This window comes from Caretta caretta, chromosome 6 (genome assembly GCF_965140235.1).
Source record: "Caretta caretta isolate rCarCar2 chromosome 6, rCarCar1.hap1, whole genome shotgun sequence".
Lineage (NCBI taxonomy): Eukaryota > Metazoa > Chordata > Testudines > Cheloniidae > Caretta > Caretta caretta.
Window position 1 is genome coordinate 53023453 of NC_134211.1, and position 10639 is coordinate 53034091.

Here is a 10639-nt window from a genome sequence, read left to right on the forward strand (position 1 = left end):
ACCAATTTATTTGAGCATAAGCTTACAGCCCACTTCATCAGATGCATACAGTATTTTTTTCTACTGTATGCATCTGATGAAGTGAGCTGAAGCTCACAAAAGCTTATGCTCAAATAAATTGGTTAGTCTCTAAGGTGCCACAAGTCCTCCTTTTCTTTTTGCAAATACAGACTAACCCGGCTGCTACTCTGAAACCTGTCACTAGGGATTAGGTCATCTTAATAACTGTGTTTGGGGTGTGTGTGTGAATTTTTCACACTCCTGAACACAATAGTTATGCTGACCTAATTTTAAGTGTAGACCAGGCCCTAGCCAGTAGCTATATTAAGTTTGCATTTGAAAAGGGCGTTATCTCTGCAGCCAGGGTTGATGAGCAGCTACACTTGGTCGTACCTCCAATTCATTTGTTACAGACCATTTTAAAAATGGCACACATTAGCACACCCTACAGGCCCTATGACCGAGGGGCAAAATTATCTACTGGTTATGCTGGTGCAAGTCCATTGACCCCAGCAGAAAATTTGGCCCCCGCGGTATTTTGAGTTCTTGTCCTGTGGCGGTTCAGTGATGGCAATAACTGCACCCGGTGCCCGGGCTCCACGGAGGAGCTCAAACAACGGCTGCAGCATGGAAGTGGGGAGACAAAAGTAGGGCCGAATCCAATTTAAATGACCCAAGATCTGTTGCAATTTAACAAGGGTTAGGGGTTGAGGTAGAATTAATTCCGGACGAACCGGAGCAGCATAGGTTTGTAAAACCTTATATCCGAGGTAGTGGTAGGGATAAGAGCGTTGGATTTTTTCTGGTGCCACTAACAGGCCATTTTGGCCGAGAATCTGAGATAAAGATTCAAGCTGTTGTGCCGTGACCCGGGGACCACTTAGCAAAATGTCATCCATGTAATGGTAGACCTTTAGCGAAGGGTACCGGGCACGAAAAGGGGCAAGGGCCCGATCCACAAAAAGCTGACACAAGGTTGGACTATTTTGCATTCCCTGGGGCAAGACCTTCCACTGATATCTTTGAGAGGGTTGCTGATTATTATATTGTGGCACCGTAAATGCAAATTTTTCACGATCTTGAGGGCAAAGGGGGATGGTAAAAAAACAATCTTTTAAGTCTAACACACAAAGTTGATCGGTTTGAGGAATTAAATTTGGATTTGGCAAGCCAAATTGCAAGGGGCCCATAGGTTGGATGCGTTTATTTATTTCCCTTAAGTCATGTAACAGCCGCCAAGCACCCGATTTTTTCTTAATAACGAACACCGGGGTGTTCCAGGGACTAGTGGAGCTCTCCAGTCGCTGTGCTTGCAAATGCTGCTGCACAAGCGAATGAAGTGCTTTTAGCTTTTTTAGAGGGAGGGGCCACTGATCAATCCATACGGGCTCTAAGGATTGCCATACCAAGGGTAAGGCGGAGGGCACGGTGGGTGAGGGAGGGTTTTGGGCCATCAGATGTTAATATCGAGGGTGGTGTCTAACTTTGTAAGTAAATCACGGCCCCAAATATTGAGGTGGACAGGGAGCACAAAAGGGCGGATAGTAACAAGGGTACGGCCTCCCGGTTTAGAGACCGTGACCCAAGACAAACTTTGGCGGCCGGGTTTACTACCCCCGATCCCCCACAATTCTTTAGAAGGAACCGTAGGCCAATTAACCGGCCACTCCAGATCACGAATCACCGTAACGTCAGCTCCAGTGTCCACCAGCCCTGTAAAAGGAACATCATCTAAGAGAAGTGTTAGCTGAGGCTTTGAGGGGCGGACTGACATTGTCAGAGCAACAAGTGGAGAAGACGCGCTGTGAGACGGCGAGTGAGACAACGTCGATCCAAAGCCGCCTCCGCCCCGAGTTCGATCCTCGGCAGCTGGCACCTGATAGGGGACTAAAATCAATTGTGCAATTGACCGTCCACGCGGGAGCGACTGTGGAAGATGAGTCCACACCTGAACCTTAATAATGCCAGTGTAATCAGCATCAATGACCCCTGGAATGACAAAAAAGCCCTGTTTCCCAGCATGTGAGCGAGGGAGAACAAGACCTACAAAGCCGGCAGGGAGAGGTCCCGTCACCTGTGTAGGTATGGCACAGACCTCCCCTGGCAGCCGAAAGTCAGTGTCCTCCTGCATGATCAAATCAAGCCCTGCACTTCCAGCAGTCGCCGCCCTCATAGAGTCTACGGATTCCAAGGCAGAGGAGCGATTGCCTGAGTAGGAAACACCCCCGTTTGACCCTGGGTTCGGGGGGGACCCGTCGCGCGGTTTCCCGACCCGCTACGACACTGATTAGCCCAGTGATAACCTTTCCCACACTTGGGGCACTTCTTTGAGGGTCGGGCTGGTGCCTTAGATGAGCGGCACTCCCGCTGAAAATGACCCTCCTTACCACAGCGGTAACAACGCTTCCCCTCCTTCCCAGTTTTTCTGAGGGCGGCAGCCAGAACTCCAGCCTTGTGGGCTTGTGTGCCAATGTTCTGGCACGCCCGCAGCATGTCTGAGAGCTCTAAAATACCAGAGGCTTGTGCTGCCTGGAGAGCACGGCAGCAATCCTCGTTTGCATTTTCAACTGCCAATTTTAACAGGAGCTCGTGAGCTGCCTCAGTGTTATCCACCTGTCGGAGGATAGCCTCATGCAATCTGTTGGTAAAATCCAAAAAGGACTCTGAGGCACCCTGACGGATACTGACAAAGCTTTTGGTAGGCTTGCCTGAATCCGGGACCTTCTTGAAAGCATGCTGGGCACAGGTGGAAATAATGGGGAAGACGGCCTGAGGGAGTTGAGACTGCATCTGAATAGTAGCAAACGGGCCCTCCCCTGCCAAATGCTCATAAATGATACCGTGCGCTGCATGTACCTGAGCTTGGCGTTCTGCCATCTGCCGATACTCACTAAGCCAAATAACATACTGACTAGGTGACAACATCATGCGCAGCAGCGTTTTCCAATCCTCAGGGATTAGGGAGTACCCAGTACCTATCCCTTCAACGAGACCACGCACAAAGGTGCTAGTCAGGCCAAACTCACGAATTGCTTTCCTCACCTCTCTAACCACTGAGTATGACAAAGTGGTCCAGGTGCCCACGGGGTTGCCCTGGTCATCATTCTGCCAGGTCACCGGGCAAACTGAGACCAGATCAGCCAGCTCCTCCGCTGTAAGATCTGATCGAGCTTTCGCTGCGTGAACCATTTGTTGCACCAGCGAAAGCTTCTGAGCAGATGCAGATGACCCTCCGGGGGGCCCCACGGGGGGAGGGTGATCACACACCGGCTCCGGTGGGGAAGGCCAGGAAGGCGGTGGTAATAGAGGCACTGGGGGCGAAGCAGGGGGAGGGATGGCTGCAGGAGCGGACGGGGGCGGCGGGATCGGCAGCCCCTCTGTTGGTGCTGGAGAGGGCCTTTCCGAGGCGACACTCTGTGTCGCATCGCCAGGAGGGGGGATGCCTGCAGGAGCAGACGGGGGCGGCGAGATCACCAGCCTCGCGAGGGAGGGCCTGTCGGAGGCAACACGCTGTACCACATCGCGGCAGAGGTGCCAGGCATGTAAAGCCTGCACGGGCGCCCGAGGCTCTTTGTGCAATGTCTGGCCCAATCGCTCCCAGTCTGCTAGCTTAAGGCTTCCGGCTTCAGGATACCACGGGCACTTGGCACACACCTCCTGTAGCAGGAGAGTAAGTGCTCGAGCCGGGCAGTCATGCTGAGCCTTACGCAGCAAATACTGCAGCTCATTGCGGTGTTGCACTTGCAAAGCAGAGAGGGAGCTTCCCATACTTACCACAATGAAAAATACTCACCGGGATCCACGAAGCGGATGAGTGACGCGTCTGAAACCCTTGCCCGGCTAGCTCAGTCGGTAGAGCATGAGACTCTTAATCTCAGGGTCGTGGGTTCGAGCCCCACGTTGGGCGCCAGTTGTGGCAGTTCAATGATGAGACAGAACACAGCTTTATGCAAGAAAGCAGGCTGGTCAGCTGAGATGGGCGTTCTGCCCCCCGCCTTCCACCTTCTCCTTTTATTATATTTCTCCCCCCTAAGCATCACACACTGCTACAGCAAAAAGATACACAAAAGAATGTATGACGTTGATTAATATACTTAGTTGCATCTTTTAGCTACTACAATCCTGGTTCTCAGGCCTTGAGCCCAGGCTAAGAAAGCCTCCCGCAGTTACTGTCCCAACAATCAAGTTTTCATGGTTCATATCTAGCCCTTGTCCTTGGATAGAGCAATGTGTGCATTGCTAAAACAGTCAAGGTGTGCCCTGCCTGCTTACAGGTGGAATAGCTAAACATGAACCCTTCACTTGTCCAGATGGTAATATATATATATATATATATATATATATATATATATATTTTTGATGGTCCAGAACCAGTGGGAGGATTTAACATACAGAAAATGGATTCGGTGAGCCACGAGAACTCAGTATACTTTCCTACTGTGGGGATTTGAAACTAGACTCTGCCATTTCCCACTGGCAAGAAATTGCATTAAAGCCTTGGGTCAGCATAAGAAGATGAGCTATCAACATACCACTGACTGCGTTTTGACAGCTTTTCCATTTGTGTATGCACTTCAATCAATTTTAAATCTGAGAGACAATAAAGCAAACCTTCTTCAGCATTCAATTTGGCATTGCAGTGATGAGTGCCCTGGCTGGCATTTACAGTTCAGTCATGAAATAATGGATGGTTTTAGCACCTTGTCTTTTTTGAAGAAAAAAAAAGCTTTTAGGGATTTCATTAGAGTTGTTTTTAAGATGACAATTAGACTAACACTGAAAGCTCAAGCAGTAGTTTGGAGCAGAAGAGAAGATGAAATGTAATCTAACTTGAAAGAAGGGGATTCCCCCTTCCCCCATTCTAGCTCAAATGTCTGACATCTACATTTTTACTAGATCTGCGTGGAAGATGGAAGTTCTGTTTTGTGAGGGATTTAGAGATTTTAAAACTCCTGATCAGAGTAAAACTGAAAATTTCAAAATTCTTCATGAAGGATTTTTTTGATGAATTGAAATGTTTTTTACTTCTACGTTTATTTTGTGTGTGTGTGTACATATATACATTAATATAATATAATACAAAAAAGAAACAAAGTTATTTAAGACAAAAAAAAGTTTCATCCTAAAAATTTCTTCCTAAATGATATTCCAGTGAAATCCACCTGATTTTGTGAAGCAGTTTGATTTAATCAGAACTACATATACAATCTCTAGCCTATAAAGATACATGCAACATTTATAAAGTTGATGCAATAGTATTTGATTATTTCACATGCCAATATATGTCACAATAATATCTCCCTAAGGTGTGAGTAAACAGTTCTTTCCATTTATGGCTGCTGGCCAATTACCACCAGCAGGAAACACACACAGGACATGACCACTGGCCACAAAAGGGAAAAAATGGTCTCTTTCTATTCATCATCGTGATCCATTGTGTTATTATGGGAATTTAATATGGTCACCTTTTCACTGTAGGCAACATCTGGAAGGCTGGACTACATAAATCCTAAAAGGTAATTTGAACTACAGTTTTGTATAGGCTAGATCTTTTCACTGTTTTCTTAACATGTCATGTTAGATTCCAGGTGCAAACAAGAAGGCTGCCTAGAAAAAGCACTTTAAGCTGACCTTGTTCAGGCCTCCAGGATTCTATGCCCCCCCCCATCTTTGAACAAAGGAACCAAACTATTTGTGTTGCAACCAATCTTCCCACCCATGGAAGCTGATCCGGTATTCCGATTTGACCTATAAATAATGGCATACTTGGCAGAGTCACAACCTATGTTGGTGCTGATAAATCAAGGATATTCCTTTCCCTATAGTCTGGAACACCCCAGTGCACTGTTTCTAAACAAAGAGTAATTTTTGGTTCAGTTGCAGTATAACAAGCCAAGAAGAATTTTCAATTGGTTATATTTGAAGAGATTGCTTTTCTTACATATGTTTTTGCTTTGATTGATCTGAAGCTTCTTAAAATGTTTTTTGTGTTTGTTTTTTAATGCATTATAAAGATCCTTTAAGTGGACTGAAATTCTGGGATATGACCCCCCAATAATGAAAACTTTCAACTGTGGGCATAATAAGTCACAGCTTGTTCTACAATTAAGGTTCATCTTTTTAAAAGTGATTACTAATGTTGATGGCCAACATGAGACACACTGAGGTGCTGAGCACTCACAGCTCCCTTTGACTTCAGTTGGATCTATGAATGTTCTTCGACTCTGCAAATCTGGCAGTTGGATATCTCAAATTGGGCACCCAAATTCAAGGCATCCAGAACTAGTGAAATCTAGGCTCGGTCTTTTGCTGTGATCCCGGCACATTATTGCACTACCCCTAAAGCAGCCAAGAAGGCAGACTTTGGAAGTCAAAGTCTGCATTCCGGGCCTCCCCTTGCTCCAAAGGAAAGTACCACATGCTAGGTCTATACCTTGTATAGAGTATTTCTTCCAGCACACCAGTGTAGCTATGCCAGCTGGTGCTTTGGGGTGGCAGAGCTAATGTTGTGCCCACGTCACAGCTCATGCCAAACACTTGCACAGAGTAGGGGACATAGTAGCCCAGGGATTGGCAACCTTTGGCATGTGGCCCACCAGGGTAACCCCCTGGCAGGCTGGGCCGGTTTTTTTACCTGCCAAGCCCGCAAGTTCAGTCGATCGCAGCTCCCACTGGCTGCAGTTTGCCACTCCAGGCCAATGGGGGCTGCGGGAAGTGGCACGGGCCGATGGATGTGCTGGCCACTGCTTCTCTCCTGTTTTACATGTTCAAACCAATGGAGGTTTCCACTGTTTCCCATCGGAGAAACCAGTCTTCATTGTGTAAGATCCCACCATTAGGAAGTTCTGGATGGTGACCATCACAATTAATTTTATAAATCACTTTTCAAATTTTGGAGAGGGGTTAAAGGAAAGAGCTGCTCAGTGCAATTATGTTGTAAAACTCAGCTCTGCTGGTACTGGATGAATCCGTGTCCATAAATTATATATTAGTCTGCACCATCAATGATAATTATCTGGCCTGTTCTCTTCAGCAACCAAAACAAATGAATTAATAAGTGGGATCACCAATAAATTTGCAACCCATTCATCAGGAAGACCTAATGACTCTGACATCAGCCCATCATTCATTGCACAACCTGTTTTACCACGCTTGTTTCCTGCATCTGTTCATTGACGTTTTGCTGGTTGCAGGCAGGGCATGCAAAGAGCTGCCAGAGGCCAGTTCTCTACAGTGTGCATAGGCTCTGGGGCCAGGGTTTGGCAGAGACCTGGTCCAGCTGATGCAACCAGTGTGCCAGCCTTTTTCTTTTGTGTCCCCCTTTATGTCTCTCCCTTTCTTTAGTGCTTTTGGCCTGTTGATATGATAGTAACAGATGGGGCTTATTCTCAGATGTTTTTCAATTTGTAAGAAAAAAACTGTTGCACCGTGGTTGTTCCATTTTTCATTCTGAATGAAGGTGAGATCCAGTACTTGGAGAGAAACTGTAAAGGGGAACAAAAAGTAAGTTCAGTGGAACAAATGTAAGCATCAATCCTTGCTCCCCACTGGAGTAATGGAATTGTATTATCAGGAGGTTTTTACAATTCCATCCCTTTGGTATATGTTTAATAGAGTTTATCGCTCTGTGTGCACCTTTTGTTTCAAGATCAATGGCAAAGTGTTAGAAAGTATTCTATCTTACTTTGTATGGGATTATTATGGCTGAAGCTTTTATAGAGTGCTTTTCATGAGAAGGATCTCAAAGCACTTAATATAGTCATGGATCACTTCATTTAGTGCTGAAATGCAGCCAACATTGGAGACATCCATTCAGCATTAGCAAGCAACACTATATGCCTGGGTTTAATAATCTAGAATTGAACCCAAACTGAAACTCCAGCTGTGAATACCCTTTAACTTTGCAGTGTTTGAAATCCAGTTCTAAATTCTCTGGTCCAGGTCAACTCTAAGTAAAGCTGTGTGTGTGTACGCACTTTGTGCTCATTTTGCAGAGCTGCAAATGACTACACATGGAACAAAATAGTGAAGAACTGGGCTTTATCTATATTTTAATTAAGTGCACTCCTCATGCCACACAATGTCTCACAGGAGATATGCATTAATGGTCCAATAAACCACACCCTGTGGTGTCAAAATGCATTCAAGCTACCCACAAAATACAGAGCAATCATAAACAAGAAATACAGTCAAAATAACGAAAATTATATATATATATATATATAAATAAAACCGTGCATGTTTTGCAAGAATGATGTTATTCCCAATAGCCTGGCTAAATTTCAGCACAGATTAATTTCACATGGGCCTGTTTATATTTTCTGTAGTTGGAAACTGAGCAGTTACTTTTTATTTACTGTAATGAATTGTGTAGTATTGATAAACGGGTGCCAACTTCCATACCAGAGTATACAGTATATATTCCATGCAGTATATATTAGTAATACTAATAACAATACCTTATAGTTAGATATCACCTTTTTGCATAAGAACTCGCCCACTGGAAGTTATACTTTATTTTCTCTCATCTTGCCAGTTTGCTGACCCATTCTTAAAATGCAGCTCTCTCTGGTATTACACAATTCATCACAGTAAATAAAAAGCAACTACTAAGTTTCAAACTACAGAAAATATAAACAGGCCCGTGTGAAATTAATCTGTGCTGAAATTTAGCAAGGCTATTGGGAATAACATTATTCTTGCAAAACATGCACGTTTTGGGGGTTTTTTTTTAATAAGCATATACTTCTGGAAGTACTTTCTCGCCATACCATTCCCACTTTCTTGAATAGTAATAGTGCTAAGATCTTACATAGTGGTTTTCAATGATTAAAAAGTTCTTTACAAAAGTAGATATGTATAATTATTCACATTTTATAGATGGGGAAACTGAGGCATAGAGAAGTGCTATGACTTGCTCAAGATCACACAGGAAGTCAGTGGTGGGAATAGGATCAAGGTTTCTTACTTCCTTTTATACCATACAATATCTTTCTTTAACTCTAACCTTCGAGGTTTGGGCAGTCTAGTGGACTACATGTCCTCCTCCTCATATTCTACAGCATTAAAGACTCCACCAGGTACCACTGTTGCTGTGCAGTGACCATTTACCTCACTCTGAGGTTGAGAGACATCACAAAGTGCACCTGATATTGGGAAGGTTGAGGATTGTGGATTGCTAGGATTCTTTTGGTCAAGTGTTGGTGAGTATGTCACCCTCATGTGGCCCACTTAGAAGACATGTCTTAGGAACTACAGCTTTAAAAACAAAGATTATTGAATTAAAGAATCTCAATCCACTGTACTTGAGTTTTGTTCCTTATGTTCCGTGCATGTGCTTATGCTACTGGTCTTGACAGCTCTGTCTATACAGCCAGAATTTTTTTTTAATAGTATGATGCAGTTATATGACGGTATGCATGGTCAATGAGGAATTAAGGGATTCATGCAAAAGTAAAATACACATCAGTTCAATTTTAACCATCACAAGCTACCTTAGCCCATGAGGATAAGAATAAGCAAACTGAATAATCTATATGCTGGATACAAGTGAAATTCAGATAATCATGTATTTCAAAATTTTCATCTGAAAATATTTGGCTGTTAAATATGTTAGCCCATCCCTGGGACTGGTTGGAGATTCTGTAGCTCTGTTTATTCTTGTAGACTATATGTAGTTTTCTCTCATCTCAGACCCTTTTGTTCCAGACACTTCCCTGCACACCAGGTAGTACCATGAAGCATTCTGTTTTACAGAGGCACTGGATTTTCTGCTGATGCAGTGCAGCCCCACACCTTCCCCCAAGGCAGGCTGCAGACTGATAGGCACAATTTTGCCCTGTAATTGAAAACTTGTTGGCAATGGCCTTAGCATGGTTTCGGCAGAGGTTAGTAACATTGCTATAAGGAAAAACAACCAACTGGCCACACTGGTTAAAGAAACAGTGCCTCAACTTTGCTGGCAACATTCCAAAATACAGTTATTACTAGGGTATTTTCCTGGCATAATCAGGACCCCATGTAGTCTGTGCATGGAATTTTCCACAGAATTTGGCAATTTTGCAAAACTGATGAGGAGTTCCATATTTCCGTCATGGAATTTGGTATTTTACTGCAGAGAGGTGCCTGATTTTTTTGTTGTCTTTGCCCTTTTAGAAGCTGAGGGCAACTTTCTCTTTCTGTGCTGCTTTTGCCAATCAATCAAAGTGCACTACATAAGCAGCATATTCTTGTGCCCTGCTGCACATAAAAAGTGCAGACCAGAAAGCAAGGCAAAAACTCTCCTGGTTTATCAAAACCACCCTGTGTTTCCAGAAAGGACTCCGCAATGTATTATGAAATGTACAAAATATTAACCTTATGGAATTGACTGTTTCCTGTCTGGAATTTAAGAACACCTACCACAGAAATTGGGTCCATTCTGCCATGGCGTACATGAGGCCCTGTTCACATTGTAGGCAGGATTTTAAAGGTACTGGCCCAGATCCTCAGTCCCTCTTAAAACAGTTACAAACATTGTATTGCTGTGGTGGCTCAGTGGGGATTTAAGTCAGCAGCTGAGAATTCCTGAGTAGCTCCCTGCATGTCAGTATACAAGGATAGGGACCAGGAAGGAACATGTCAGGGGCAGGAGCACATG

The 10639-nt window shown here is 44.4% G+C and overlaps 1 non-coding gene across 1 annotated transcript; it reads left to right on the top strand.

The window, feature by feature from the left end:
• Positions 1 to 3834: 3834 nt before the first annotated feature.
• On the top strand, positions 3835 to 3907 carry TRNAK-CUU (transfer RNA lysine (anticodon CUU)). Its single transcript has one exon. It is a non-coding gene; the product is annotated as a tRNA-Lys (tRNA).
• Positions 3908 to 10639: the final 6732 nt, after the last annotated feature.